At 40.6% G+C, this 16113-nt stretch overlaps 1 long non-coding RNA gene across 1 annotated transcript; it reads right to left on the bottom strand.

The window, feature by feature from the left end:
- Positions 1–5061: 5061 nt before the first annotated feature.
- LOC143441967 (uncharacterized) lies at positions 5062–13067 on the bottom strand. Its single transcript, XR_013109775.1, has 2 exons — positions 12187–13067; positions 5062–11243 (listed from the first exon to the last, which is right to left on the bottom strand). It is a non-coding gene; the product is annotated as an uncharacterized LOC143441967 (long non-coding RNA).
- Positions 13068–16113: the final 3046 nt, after the last annotated feature.

Raw genomic sequence — 16113 nt, 5'->3', positions numbered from 1 at the left:
TTGCATGTCCAGTGAGACTCCACTGAAGAAAAGGAATTTTTCCTTTGTGAGCAGTTGTCAGTTGGAGGCAGCTTCTGTGTTAGGAGTGTGGCTTGGGCCACCTCTCCTCTCAGTGCTGTAGACTTGTGTGGGTCCTGAGCATACTCAGTCTCTGAGTTCAGATACCTACCCTGCTCTGTCTAGAAGGACATATTTCCTCAGCGTCCTCCATCCCCTCTGGCTCTTACAATTCTTCTTCTTCCTTTTCCACATAGCTCCCTGTGCTGTGAGGGGAAGGGTCCGATGGAGACATCCCAGGTCGGGCGGAGTGTTCTAAGGTCTCTCACTTTCTAACTGTGGGTCTGTGTTAGTTCCCACTTACTGCAGGAGGAAGCATCTCTGGTGATGCCCCTGAGACATTGGTCTGATTCTGAGCCAGCTGTGGCCACTGGGTCCACTCTATTCATCTTATAACGGCAACAATTTGAGGGTTCTCTTACTTTGTTTGGAAATGCTAGCCAGTTCTAGAAGCCCCCAGAATCTAGCTGAGTATGGAGATGGCGGTGCCTCCTGGTGACTGCTGTATGATCCGAGAATGCTGGCAGACTTCCCTCCCAAGCTGCTGCCTTGAAGACTTTGAGACTCCTTTTACGGTCTCACTATCTGCTTTTTCTGTCTGGAATGCGGCTACCCCAAATGCAAATATTGTTTTTTCTCCTGAATGTAAATGTGTTCTAGTTAAAAAGCAATTCTCATACAAAAATCACAACTCTGAAAAAAAAAATAAGAAAAATATAAATGCCCTTTTTATTTATATGGTAGGAAGATTAATTCAAGTCCTGCCATTATATGCATATCAGCAACCCCTCAGAGTCACAGCAAAGACATGAACAAAGAACGACCTTAAACTTCACACTTTAATGGATGAAAATGAAACACTTTAAAAAGGGAAATTCAAATGTTAGCACATTGCGCAAGTATCTGATAGGACAGCGTCAAGTGTCTGAGACCGGCAGGAGCAAGAAACCATCCAGACTGATAGGATGGGCAGTTAAGTGCTGGATGAATATCAGACCTGCATTTAGACAAGAACAATTTTTTTCCTTTTATAATGAAAATCAATCAGAGACAGTTTTATAATGCTATGAAGCTTACCAGTGTCTCAGATAAGTGGACAGGGCCTCTAAAGACAAGCATGTTAGTTACTGTGATGATTAACTGTATGTGTCAAGTTGGCTAGGCCATGGTGCCTCTGATTAAGCAAATACCAGTCTAAATGTTACTGTGGAGGTCGTTTTTTAGAGGTGGTTAACATTTAATTAACATTAAATCAGTAAAGTTGTGTAAAGCACCTTGTTAGCCTGTGTCTTGTAGATGAGCACCGATAGAGTGGGGGCTGGTGTTTCCAGCTGTAAGGAAGGCTCCCATCACTGGTATCTGGACGGCAGCCATGATGGCTAGCTGGCCCATTGCTCATCACTGGCCTCAGGGTCCTTCCGGGGATGATAAAGTCTACCTGATCTAGGGCACTCAAGTATATGTCTTCCTGACAAAGAGAGGCAATACCCTCTTACGAGGTTATCCAAAGCAGTTAGAATGGGAACTCGGGAGCCCTCCTGGTATCAGCCAAGAGGCTGTAGATGCAGCCTTTACCTGCCCTGGTTATTCCGGGCTCTATGTCACATCAAGACAGTGGCTATGGTGGAGGGACTTAAAGTCAGAAGCCCAGGCGACATGCCCAGACCGTTCATGGCCCAATAAGAAAGTCGATGGGGCCCCGTGGTTGGAAAAGCTCCTTGGCCCAAACTCATGTTCTTCAAGTGGTCCCATATTGTACCTTATCCACAGGCTAAACTATGCTGCTATGGCAGTATAGACAAAGTGAATGCAGCCAGGAGTATTTCTCAGTCCCAGAAAGTAAACATTCATGTCGGCTGCAGATAAAAAGAAACCCTGGTGGGAATTAGCCAGCTAGCTCTCCATTTTCATCCTGACAAAACCAGGTGGCTCAGTCACATTTAACAAAACAAAAAACAAACAAAGGGAAAAAAAAAAAAGGATTCTTAGGACTGCAAAGCAGAAATCTTTGGGGGGGGGGGGTGTCCTGTAAAATTTATACTCAAATTTGAAAACATTAAACTCTAAAGTTCACAGGTCTGTCTACCCTACATGATTCACATCATGTATGGTTATTCCTCACATTAAACCTGTCTCTGTATAATTATGCCTGCATCTGACCACATTTTAATTTATTCCTATTTACTGGCACCCCCCCCCCCCCCCCCCCCCCCAGAAAACTAATACCCACAACTGATGGTAACTCATTCTTCAAAGATGTCTTGGAGAGGTACAACGTGAGCCAACTAGAACCTGACTCTGTAGTCGTCCACTTCCTGTCCCTGAATACAAATTAGGGTTTTCTCATTCTAAGCGTAAATATTGTCGCCCCTCACACACATCAGCCCAGGACTTGCTTTCTGTACTGACTAAAGAAGTTTCACAACGACGACCCAGCATGAAGCAGAGTTGGAGTTTGTCTCTCTTCATAGCCCAGGCTGGCCTGAGCTGGAGTTTATGTGTCTCTCTACGTAACCCTGGCTGGCCTGGAACTCACAGAGTTCCCAACAGCTGGGATTAAAGGCATGCATCACAATGCCTGGCCCAAGGAGATACTTTGTTTGTTTTTAAAGATTTATTTTATTTTATTTTATGCATATGAATATTTTGCTTGTGCACATGTATGCATACCATGTGCATGCCTGTTTAATCTCCAAGCACTGAGGTTAGTGATGGTTGTGAATCATGATGTAGGTGTTGGAAATCAAACCTGGGTGTCTCCAAGAGCAACAAGTACTGTTAGCCACTGAGCCATCTCTCCAGTCTCCCAAGAGACTTAATGTTTTCAATTATTTATTTATATTTATTTATTTACCCACCTTTCTCTCCTTCCCTCTCTCCCCCCTCAATGTGTGTGTGTGTGTGTGTATGCACACACACCGCATTACCTGTGTGGAGGTCAGAGGACAGTTTGAAGGAGTCAGTTCCCTCATTCTTATCATGAGGGTCCCAGGGATTAAACTCAGATTACCTGGCTTGGCAGTAAGTACCTTTACCTGCTGAGCCATCTCATAAATCCAAAAGGAGATCTAATGTTGCTTTAGATATGTGCTAACAGACAAGGAGATGCTTGAGGAAAGGACGGTATGTGCCCACGTTTGGGTGTGGCCTTTTCCAGCTAATCACACTTGAGTATCTTAGCAACACAAATATACTACTTCAGTGGTATCTGAGGTTACATTGTCCAAAAGCTTTCTGAGAAACAAGCCCTCCCATTTTTTTTTTCATTTTCTTTTTCAGTAAAGAAGTCACAGAATGGATCCCAAAGTAGCATGGATAGGATTATAGGCTGGTTAGACAAAATCATAGTCCCAGGGTTGCATAGGGAGTTAAAACAAGTTTTATGCTATGCATAATCTTGCTTGCAAGATTTTTCAAAAAGTTTCAGGCTTATAGTTAGGAAAAATGAAAGGCCACACATAGAATGGCCTCTGTAGTTGTTTGAATGAGAAATGTACCCCATACATAGTCTCTGACATTTAAACACATGACCCAGGTTTGTTGGTGCTCTTTGAGGTGGTTTAGGTGGTATGGCCTTGCTGGAGGAAGTATGTCACTGGGAGTGAGCTTTTAGAGTAAGATGCCTGGCCTACTTGCAGTGTGATCTCTCTGCTTAGTGTTTGCAGTTCAAGATCTGAGCTCACAGCTTCCTGCTCCTGCCCCCATGTCTGCTAACTGCTGCCTCCACTTTGCCATCACGGACTGTAACCCTTCAGGACTGTGAGACAAAATAACCTCTTTCTTCTGTATGTTAACTTGGTCACTCTCTCTAATCGCAGCAACAGAGAAGTAACTAGTGCAGTCATATAAACTTAGGACTTACACGTAGCCCATTGCTATCCTAAAATTATTATTATTTGAAATCTCTTCTTATAAGAGAAATATTGTCTCAATGTAGGCAACCTTCATCGCATCTATTGTTGACTATGACTCTCAGCTACCAAGACTTCGGTGTGAAGGAGGAAGGGCTCCTTTTCCTTGCCATGTTTCTTTACTTTTTCCTCTCTTTCTATCCCGATTCAGCGTAACAACACAAATTTATTTTTCAAAGTTCTGGAGGCATCCAGGTCCAAGTCCAAGGTATGGGCAGATCCACTGTCTGGTGAGGGGAGTGTTGCTCAGCCTACAGATGGTCATCTTTCTTCTCTCCTCTTCTAGGGCTCAGGAGCAAATCCAAACTGCAATCACTGAGTTATACCCTCAGCCCTGCTTGCTTTCTCCTGGATCCTTCCATGGGGCGGGGTGGCTGCATCTCTTCCCTAACGGTATGTATGCTGTTGACAAAAGCCAGCTCTCATGCCCTGATCACTGCCTCCTAGTATCATCACACTGGTGTTATTATTATTCCAAAATATAAACTTTGGGGAAATGCAAACATTTAACTCACACCACTTAGTTCTTGGGGACTCCAGGAAGTAGGATTGCATGGTATAGTCTGGCAGTGATGATCAAGGCAGAACATGATTGTGATTCGAACCATCTCAGCAGCATATTCTTGTCTCCTGCCTTTAGTGATAGGAACCTATTCTGTACATTTTTTGGCCAGTTAGTAAATACAATTCCCCAGCCCATGGAAGCTTGCATGCATAGTTTCTGTAAAGAAATGACATTTTTCAGGTTCTGTTACTTCATCTCATCTTGGACTTAGCACAGTATCAATTTTATTTATTTATTCTGGAGCCTTTCTTTTTAATTAGCCTTGAACTCCTTGGAGATAGAAGTGGTGACTCAAAATCCTCTGCATTTCTGGTGTCTAATGAGGTGCACAAGTATTTATGACTGTGAGTTAATGATTATCAGCAAGCTTGAATACTTTATGGAATATTTGTTAAGAATAACTAATATTTAAAGATTTGAATAAAAGAATAACATTTAACTTGGATTAGTTTCTTTTTTAATACCTGTTCACGAAAACACCATATAGAAGGGAAAGGGGCAGAAAAAAGAGGACCAGGACTCGGTATCTTTCTCTACAGGGCTCTTTATAGATGCTTCCATGAATAAGCTAACATACAGTCAAAAGAATTCACCATGTATTAGATGTCTAACTGAAATTCACTTCTCACTTTAAAAAACAGTATTATTTAAATTGTATTTCTTTTACAGTGAAACCAAATTAATGAGAATACTCACAGATTACAAGCACTGTGTGTAACTTTATATTAGTGAGGAACCTAGTAGAAAATACCTTAATGAGGCAAAAAATAAGCCACCATATAGGCAGACACCGGGACTCAATGCTTCTTCCAGAAAGATTTTTTTTTTTAAATTAAACAATTTCTTATACTTAATTCTGTACTTAGTTGAGTGGGGCTGGGGCCAGGCAGTGTCAGGAATACAAATCTGAAGCAGTCACGGATGCATTTGATATCTTCTCTCCTTGATCATGTAGCTACCACAAAGGTAAAACTGAAAGCTGAGAAATATTTCAGAATCTGGAGGAATATTACTGATTTTTAGCAATAAACAATCTATGAAAAGTGAGCCAGGAGATGGGTGAGGATGTAGCCCAGTGACAGAATGTCAGAACACAGTCCAAGAATGGAGTTGTGCAAGGGGAATTCTGAGTGCTTGTGAGAAGACTCCAGGGAAGCAAGACAAGAAACTGTACCCTCAGTTTCTTAAAAAACACAACATTGTTCTTAGGATGTGTTTTTGTGCCCTTCCAGGTATAGTGGATAGGCGTGAGTTTACATCAGCTGTTGTTATTCATATACCTCTATAGAAAAAACATATTTTTGCCACATGCAGCTTGTCCTTGTGATTGTATAATGTACACCGGTGACTCATATTAACCCTCAGAGTATAAATTGTCTGATGCTCTGAATAAAGCCAGCTATTGCACAGGACTTTAGTCTGCTTGATTTTTAGGTGCCTCATTCCCTGGTTCACAACACCAACTAGAACAGTGGACAGTAGAGCCCTTACCTAGCATGTAAAAGGTCCAGAGTTCACTTCCTAACACCACAAACAGACACTAAATAAACTAAGATATAAGAAAAGAAAGCTAAACCAGGAGAAGGTAATATTCTTAGCTAGAACAAGATAGTTGGAGAACATGGGGAAGAAGAGAACTAGTTCTAAGTGGACAGATAAGTATAAAATATACTACACACAGTAGGCTGAGATGGAAGTGTTTTCAGAAGACTCATGTTAATGCCTTGGTTTCTAGCAAAATGCCATTGGGAAGTAGTGGGAGCTTCAGAAGGTGGAGGACACTCACAGGCTTTCTGTCACTCTGAGCTTACCCTTAAAGGGCTGTGACATGATAGGCTCTGTTCTGACACATATTTTCTGTCCTGATGTACTTCTCACCATAAGCTTAAGTGGAATGGAGCCAAATGACCACAGACTAAACTTCCTAAATAGCACCTTAATCTTTAGTTTGTTACCTGTGCTATTTATAGAAAGCTAATATACTATATTATAGGTACATGAAGAGCAACAATATAAAAGCAGATATTGTGATCCCTCTTAATGAGCTGTAGTTGCCACAGCTGGGGCCCAGCAGGATCCTGCAAGTCTTTAGAAATGTCTGAGCCAATTACAACCATTGGGTGGTCCCCCAGGAGGCCTGAGGTGATTACTCCAGTGTCTTCATGGAATTAACTAGGTCATGGTTTAGTTTTGCTGTAATTGGAGACCCAGAAGCCTGGCTCTTCTCTGAGTCTCTCATGTAGAATTAAAGATTTGTGTTCTTGAAGGGCTATGCAGAAAACAGCATCACCAAAGCACAGAGAAAGAAGGGAGGGAAGAGGAAGAAAGATGACCAACAAGTAAGCAATAAATTGAGGTTATCATCAAAATGCCTCAAGCTTAGATTGTTTTTAATAATTTTTAAAAGCAAAAACAATTCCTTTGTCATTTAAATTATTAAGCTAAGGGATAAAGCTAATGAAATCCCCATTTCCAAATCATGAGGAATGCAAGAAAATGTTATACTTACTTCAGTTATGATGATACAAGTAAAGTTTCTAAATAAAATATCATTAGCATAATTCAAGAATGTGAAACAGAGAACATTAGGGGCAAGCAGGCTTCATTTCACTGATCAAGACCGTTCCCCATCAGAAAAGCTATCAGCACAACTTGCCGCGTTAACATGTTAACAAGGAAGGTAATAATCATCACACCTCACCTAGAAGTACACTTAATAGAGTATAAAGTATTTTTAAAAAATACTAATGAATTATAAATAAAAGTAAACCTCATTAGTGATAGGTATTAAAACTACAAAAAAAAAAATATACTTAATTAAAGAACCTTGGGTGAGGTTCTTTCAACATAGGGACAAGACAACTTTCCGTGTTCTCATTGTCACAATTCAGTACAGAACAATAGGTCCTGGCTAGCGCTCTAAGGGAAGAAACCCAGATTGTAATATAATAAATATTGGTGGGAATGAAGTCCTATTTTGAGATGATAATGCGCTGTAGAAGAAGCACTGGGGTTCACAAAAGCTAATGACAGGATTGCAGTAAGTAATCAGGCATAAGGTGAATTTTAAAAAGTCAGTGGGAAACAGAATTATACAAACAGAGCTATGAACACTTTCACCTCAGTCTCACACACCATAAAAAACATACAGAACCCATAATGTATCATAGTACAAAACGAAACCTAGAGAACGCTGCTGCTGGGGAAGTCCTGTGGACTTGGGAGACGGTATAGTAGCCAGTTTTCCATCACTAAAAAACAGAATAGAATTAATTCATTCCCAGTCTCCCCACGCTCAGGACTAAGCCTTCAACACGGAGACTCAGGGAGACATGCAAAATCCAGACTATGGCACAGGCAAAGAGATTCTAGATATGACACCAAGAGTGAGCTCATAGAAAGAAGAATTGATTCCATATTTAGCAACATTAAAGTTCTGTGAATAACCCCAATAAAAGGCTAAAAAGACAATTTTCGGATTGGGAGGATGTAGTGCCAGGTCTGTTATCCGGCAAATGTCTTATGCTTAGGATGCCTTATACTCTCAAAATTCCACATTACAAGAACAACAACAAAAATCTAATTAAAATGGATAAAACTGTGATTTCACCAAAAAAGGAATTACAGATGCCTGAAGAAGAGAAAGTTTGTTCAACATTATCATCCAAGGGAGAGATGAGAAAGCACAAGTTAGAGGAGATGTTTCTCCACAATGGCGAGGAAGGCCACATGCAGAGACAGTGATAGACCACAAATGGGCTAGCTTCGTTGTTGTTTACAGTTGCACAAGATGTTGAGTGAGGTGGAGAAGGGCTTTGTAGGACAGGAAACCACTTCCTACCAATCTAGATTTATTTCAGAATTAAAAAACAAAGGCTACAACACAAACACAAAGCCAATAGAGATTTTCTCTACTACCAACAATTAAATCAAAATATGGCAAAAGTAAGAAACCTATAGTTTTCATTAACAAGCCATACATATTTGAAATATCTAGAAAAATTTTAAAGCACATCTTCCTAGAACTCTGGGTAAAATGTTAGCACACTGTGGTGATTTGAATATGCTTGGCCCAGAGAATGACACTATTAGGAAATGTGGCCTTGTTGGAGTAGGTGTGGCCTTGTTGGAAGAGGTGAGTCACTGTGGGGGTGGGCTTTGAGACCCTTCTCTGAGTCACATGAGAACCAGTCTTCTCCTAGTAGCCTTCAGACAAAAAGGTAGAACTCTCAGCTCCTCCTGCACCATGTCTGCCTGGATGCTGCCATGCTCTGGCCTTGATGATAATGGACTGAACCTCTGAACCTGTAATCCAGCCCCAATTAAATGTTGTCCTTATAAGAGTTGCCTTGATCATGGTGTCTGTTCATAGCAATAAAACCCTAACTAAGACACACACTAACAAAGGACATACTGTGTGATCAGAACATAGAGAGGGATACAAGTTCTCTAGAAAGACACTTTAATAGTGCAAAGATGTTTCTTCTCTCTGATCAAAATTAAATTTGTTTTTTAGTCTTTTAAGATAAGTCTTACTATGTATCCTGAGTTGGCCTTAATCTTGTGACCCTTCTGACTCAGTTTCTTGAATACTGGGATTATAAGTTTGGTGGTTTCAATGAGAATCACTCCCATAGGCTCATATGTTTGAATATTTAGTCTACAGTTGGTGGACGTGTTTGGAAAAGATTCTGAGGTGTGGCCTTGTTGAAGGAAGTTGTCACTGGAGGCGAGCTCTGAGGTTTCAAAAGTTTATGCTATTCTTATTTAGTTGTCTCTGCTTCATGGTTGTGTCTCAAAATGTGCGCTGTCAACTACTGCTCCAGCAACTTGACTAGGACCTGCCTGCCTGCTGCCATGATGGTCATGGACTCTCACCCTCTGAAACTGTAAGCCCCTATAAACTGTTTCTTCCATATGTTTCCTTGGTGATGGCATCTCATCACAGCAATACAAAAGTAACTAAGATAGCATTTACATGCCACTATGCATAGCTTCCTGAATTCATTTACAGTTCATAATATTGAGTAGCTATTGAGGTAGAGAAACTCAAGGATAGTATATTAAAAACATGCCAATATTGGCTTTACAGATTGACCAGTAGACCAAAAAGGAGGGGGGGAATAACCTGTAGATCCACATATAGGCAATAAATTAATATGTAAAAATGTATCCTAAAAATAAATGAAGGGAAAGAACCAGTGCATTAAACAAATGGTATAGGAAAATTTTATTAACTGTGTAAGATAACTGATGCTACATTTAGAGTTAGATCACAAAATGTACTGAAGACATAGGTGTAACTAACCCCGGTACTTAGGAGGCTACTATGAAGGATAAAGATAGGATGTCTTCCAGGCCCAGAGAAGCAGGGACTGGGCTTATCGTTCTTGAAACAACTGAAAATTTATACAAGGCACATGAGCAAATGATTATCAAGAAACCTGGAAGCAAAGGACAGTGATTTCTGAGATACAGGAGGTCGGAGAGGAGCTGTATGGTGATCCTTCTTACTCATGCTACATGATGACCTCAGAGGGAGGTCAATATCTTCCAGGCTGTGAGGCATCATGGTACTTAGCACGAGAAACAGAAAACTGCACCAGGGCATGTCAGAACCAATGTGTAACGCCAGTGATAAAAGCTTTAAAAAGCAGCAAGACAAAGACACATATGCAGAGAATGATATGACAGAGGCTTGCTATGCAGCAGATATGATGACAAGAGAGTTCTCCCAGAAATAGAGAAGTGGAGGAGACTGAAGATGGATCTTTAGTAAAAGAAAAAGAAAATACTACAACTTAGATTTAGCAATATCAGGCTAGATAGTAATGAAAAATACTTCCAAAAGACCAGAGTAAAAAGAGTTTCTTAGACATACAGAACCAGAAAGAATTTAGTGGTAGAAAACTTGCAGTACAAAAGCATTCATCTCTGACTCTACAAGATAAGTAAAGACACCAGGAATAAGAACTAAAATAAATACCTGTGAAGGTGGGTTTTGTTAAGAGACACAATCTAGAAACCCCCGGGGAGAAAGTAGCAATGAGGGATTATCTAGGCTGTTCTGTTCTGGAGAATTATTTTGTGTACCATTAATGGAAGTGAGAAGACCAGCCATATGGCACTATTCCCCAGGCAGTAGAGAAACTGAACACCGAGCAAGCCTGCATATATGCATTCCTTTGTTCCTGATCCTGCTGCTGTGATGTCCCCTCAGTGAAGGTCTGTCACCTGGAACCACAAGCTCTCTCCTGAGTTGTGGACCTATTTTATCAAAGCAATGGGACATGAAACTAAGACAGAAAAATATTTTATTTCCGTGTAAATTTCTTTAAAAGGTAGCTGATTATTGAAGGGAAAATAATGTTATACCAAGGGTGTATCAAATGTGTGGAAGTAGTGTATATGATAAGCGGAAAAACATCTGAGCAGAAAGAAGAAAGTATGTTGTTACCAAAGGACATAAGGTGCTGTCAAGGAAATACTCCATTTATTCAAAAAGAATAGAGATCATGGAACAGATTAGACAAAGAAAACAAATGGAAAGATATGAGTATAGGTGCTCTGGAGATGTCTCAGTGGCTTACTCATCTTCTAGCAGATCTGAGTTGTGTTCTTAGCATCCATGCTGAGTGGTTACAGTCACCTGAAACTCCAGTGCTAGGGAGCCGAAGTCCTCTTTTGCCCTCCACGGGCACCACACTTACCTGTTCAAACACACACAGAGATCCACACATATACACATACTCGAAAACAAATTGAAAAAAATGGTCAATATAAATCCACAAATGTTGATAACTATTTTAAATGTAAATGCTGCAAACATCTTGGATAAGAGAGTGTTGGGCAGAAAACAAAAACTCATTTTCGTGTCTCTTAAATGCACTGTAAACAGTGCCACAAATTGGTTAAAAGTAACTGGATGAAACAAGACCAAAGGAGTATGACAATGGAAATTGCAGAGTCTTTTTACCATCTGCAAGCAGATTTCAGAGGAAAATTCCTGCCACAGAGATAGAGTTGTCCTTCCTTCCTTCCTTCTTCCTCCCTTCCTTCTTCTTTCCTTCCTCCCTCCCTTCCTTTCTTCCTTCCTTTGTTTCTTCCTTTTTTTATCTCAGTTTCTTTGTTTCTCTCTCTCTCTCTCTCTCTCTCTCTCTCTCTCTCTCTCTCTCTCTTGTTAAGGGAAAAAGGTGCCAATAAAAGGTTGTCCCAGTGCTAAATGTTGGTGTCCCCAGTACAAGAACTTCAAGATGCACAAGGCAATGCACTGTGACATGCAGTAGGAAACACAAAGGAATGATTACCCCCACCTTCAATATTTGGTAGAACAAAGAGATTTGCCAGATTACACAGAAGATGCACACTGTGCTATCACTCAACTTGGTCTAAGAACATCTATAGAACAACAGTTTTAAAAGGCATTATTCTTAGATAAACATGGAACATTCATCAAGACAGATTGTACATTGGGCCATGATGCAAGTCTCAATAAATTTAAAAAAAAAAAAAAAAAAAAAAACATCAAGTCACATTAGAGTAGAGCTAAATAATGGAACACAGAACTCTGGGAAATCCGCAAGCATTTGGAGCCTAGGACACTTTATTAATGAGAGCACAGTAGATACAATCGAAGAGTATCTAGCTCAGTACCTGGAGGGAATGTGAAGCTAGAGATGCCTGTACCACAGAAAAGAAGGGCTTCAGAGCAAAGGTCTCTTCTTCCAACTTAAGCAGTTATGGAGAATGCTAAAAATCTAAGTCATCCTGAGAAACAATGAAGAGCAGAGCAGCAGTGAATGAAGTGGAGATGGAGAGTCAAGACAGTGTCAGGAGAATCCTCCAGAGACAAACACTTACACTGCCCCTCTGGTGATCAATCTGTAAACACCAACTGCAGTTGATTATACATCAGTTTTGCCTCATTAAAGTTGCTATGATACTGGATGGTACCAAGTACTGCCAGTGCTGTGGGGGACATGGAAGCTCTCAGCCATCAAAGGTGGCATTCTGATTCCAGTCCCTTCTTCCTAACAAGGTTCTGATAGCCTTCTCTATTTTAGCTGTAGAGACTTGTGTTGAAGTAATTATTTAAAATCAGCGGCTCAGTCTGGCTTGTTCTTAATCAGCTGCCACCTTCCTGAGTAGATAAGGCCTGTGGCCATGATTGCCGCTGCTCAGCTCAGGCTGTTGGCTCAGACCGCTAGCTCAGGCGGCCAGAGACACTGACCCTGCCACCCACAAGATGCCAGCATGGGAGATGGCTCTGCCAATCTTCCATGCTGTCTCCACAAGGTTGGGCTGAGCCCAGACCATCCCGCCATCCACTCAGGCCCGGTAGAAATGAGACTCTAATGCTTAGATTATCCAAAGGCTTTATATGTTTGGTAATGCTCAATAACAAGATGCCCACACAATTGGAGGTGTTTCCCAGTTAACTAACCTAGATGTAAGTTGTTACCCAGGACTGCTCTCGATCCAAGCGTGGTTCTCGATCCTCCTACCTCTCTGCTCCCTCGCTCCTCTTCTTCCTTCTCCTCTCTCTCTCCTTATTCCTTCTCTTCCTCTCCTTACTCCTCCCACCTTAGCTCCTCCCAACTTGTGGGGAAAATGTGCCCCTACAGACTTGTTAAGCTCTCTTATAAGACAGTTTATACTGGAAGGATATTCCACTTGACTGCCTACCTAGAATGTTTCTCTTCATATTTCTTTTTAATGTTAGAGTTAATGGGCAATGTGTGGCAGGGAATATGAGCTTCAGATTGTCAATGCCATTTGAACACATATAGCTACTTAAAATGTTAATCTAAGAATTTCTGACTTGGTTGTCAAAAATACAGAGGTGCAGTGAAGGTCGACTCCTGTCTGACATTAACTTTCATACTTTTTTTTTTTTTTTGGCTGTTGCTCTAAGCCTTGCAGTAGATGAGTTAGGATGGGATCTTTGCACTATGGATGATTTTGAGTCTGGTTTATTTTAGACAGTGTTGTGTTGGTATATTTTTAATCATTGTAGCTTGCTTTTTGTCTATTTTCTATTATTTTTCAGTGTCTGAACTCACAATTATTTTTGTATTCTGCCACAGATGGTCACTCAGACAGTTTTCATGTTTATATCAATTTGAAATAGAAGCGAGCTGGGCTTTAACAGTTGCTCAGCTTCAAGGATGTGATGCATTTCAAAGAAGGTGTGAATGGTGATGCCCTGTGTCACAGCAGCAAATGAGAGGCAGCCTGAGTTTCCAGGACCTAGCAGTACTTCACTGTTACTCATGATGTATTCTTTCTTTCCACGTTTATACCCTAGTTTAAGTGTTTCCAACAATGACTGTGTATGAGGGGACATAAGTGAGCAAATGACAGGAATTATGTCTACTCTGTACATTATTATAAAGGGGACAGCAGCCTGATAGGATACAGATGATGTGTTAGTCAGGGTTCTTTAGAGTAACAGAACTTACAGAATGATGTTTTCTCTGTCTTTGTCTCCCTCCTCCCCCAACACACAACACACACATGCATGAATGCTCTCTCTCGCTCTCTCGCTCTCTCTCTCTCTCTCTCTCTCTCTCTCTCTCTCTCTCTCTCGCACGCACGCACGCACACACACACACACACGCACACACACACCAAGATTAAAATGACTTACAGATGTGGTCCTCCTAGTCCAACAGTGGCTGCCTGTTGGTGCACTTTTTTTCTTGGCCTATTTTATTTCGGTTCTTATATCTCTACCTCTCTTCCAAACTATTCCACCCTAATCTTCTAGCTCCCCAACACAATAGGAGAGAAAGAAGAGAACGAAGGTTACAGGGGGAGGAGGCATGAATCTCTTTAGAGTATTTTCTGTTGATTAGGGTCATTGGGTTCCTTGGGGCAAGTCCAATCTTCATTCTCAGATTATCTCCAACTTCTTCTCATCTCTTTGCTCATGACCACTTGACAAACTGTAACAACAGCAACCAGGGGCAGCAGCCACCTTCTTCTTCCCCTTCCTGTCACCCCTACTGGAGCTCTGGCATTTATCCCCTCTCCAGAGTCCCCAGAATTACAAACATAACCGATCTGCAGCTGGAAAAAAAATCATGCCCCTGCTAGTGCATGAGGCAAAGCACAATCACCTGTTGCAAAGCAGCCTCTTAACCCCTACCTGAGATTAAAACAAAAACCTATTCAGGAGACATGACTGGCTTTTAAAAGAAACCAAAATTCTCACTACAGTTCCCCCTTTTAATCCAAAAAAAAAAAAAAAAAATAGCTTTTTCCTCTAACATTAATCAACTATATACAACGAAAACAAGTATAAGAACTATCAAGTAAGAATTGTATTTACAATCTCCAGTCCATATGTATTTGGCAATCTTAGAAAAAGCACTCCACTCTGTCCTCTATCCTGATGCGTCCAACATTTTGTTCAGAAATCACTTTCTTATCATAACTTGCATTTAGCACCTTAAAACAACTTAGACCTTAAAACATTTTCTTAGAACCTAACCAACTGAAGGTTTTGTGTCTTTAATCTTTAATAAGGAAAACTGTAAGACTCTAACTTTCTAGTCTTCAAAGCATCAGTGACCTGAGAAGAATAAATATTACTCAAGTAAACAGAAACTGCAGAGCAAGTAGCTTCCATAATTATAAAAATAACGGAGAGTGCCGGCTGCCTGGACAGTCGACCCTGAGTTCTTCTGTGTCATTGGGGAATCCAATCTGCACAGTTACCCAAGGTTCCTCTGTGTTGTTGGGGCATCATCCATCTTTGGCCTATAGGCCCAGAATATCTGACAGACTTCTGTGAAGCAGGAATTTTGAAGGACTGGCCTACCATGTCTCCGCAAGTTGGACAGTCGACTTTCCAGTGTCCTGCTTGTCCACAGTCTAGACAGCATGCTGTCAGCAGTTGAGGTAAGGGCAGTTTTTTGCCCAGTGTCCATCTTTGCCCCATGTGAAGCAAACTCCAGGTGGAGGTTCTTCAATGCCCATCATCTACTTCGAAGTAGACTGTAGGTGTGACCAGGAGCTGATGTGTCTCACTGTCAGAAAAACAGCTTTTTATTATTATTAAAACAGCTTAAATGTCATAATCTGTAGATCTATAAAGTGTTTGAAGAAAACCATCCTATCTCAACATATCTAAATAGACAAACATTGCTTACTTTTAACTATTTACTTTCCACTTAACTTTGAAAACATATACAAAAGGCTAAATAAAACTTATTTCTGCGATTAACTAAACTAGTACCTAATAAAATTACAAGTAAGATTATTTGTAGGTGACTCACAAAACTAGCTTGCATTTTTAGTTATCCTAAACAGTTTGCAATAGTAGTTTTCATAAGACTAGTACATTACATTGCATTTTTAAAATGAGTTGCAGATGTACAATACCTTTTTAAAAGAATTGAAGCATATACAGCTTATGTTGTACAAAATAATCTTAAATTTCTGTGTATATACAATAATCCACACCAAACTAAAATATTTGAAACCAGTAGATTTAATAATCTACCTTTTACCCTATCATCCTATACTCGACACGCTTTTAAATAAATACTTTTTATCACCTCCTCTTTCCCTCAT

The sequence above is a fragment of the Arvicanthis niloticus genome, chromosome 4 (assembly GCF_011762505.2).
Source record: "Arvicanthis niloticus isolate mArvNil1 chromosome 4, mArvNil1.pat.X, whole genome shotgun sequence".
Taxonomy (NCBI): Eukaryota; Metazoa; Chordata; class Mammalia; order Rodentia; family Muridae; genus Arvicanthis; species Arvicanthis niloticus.
The sequence above is the reverse complement of the archived record's forward strand: the minus strand, read 5'-3'. Positions and strand labels throughout refer to the sequence as shown.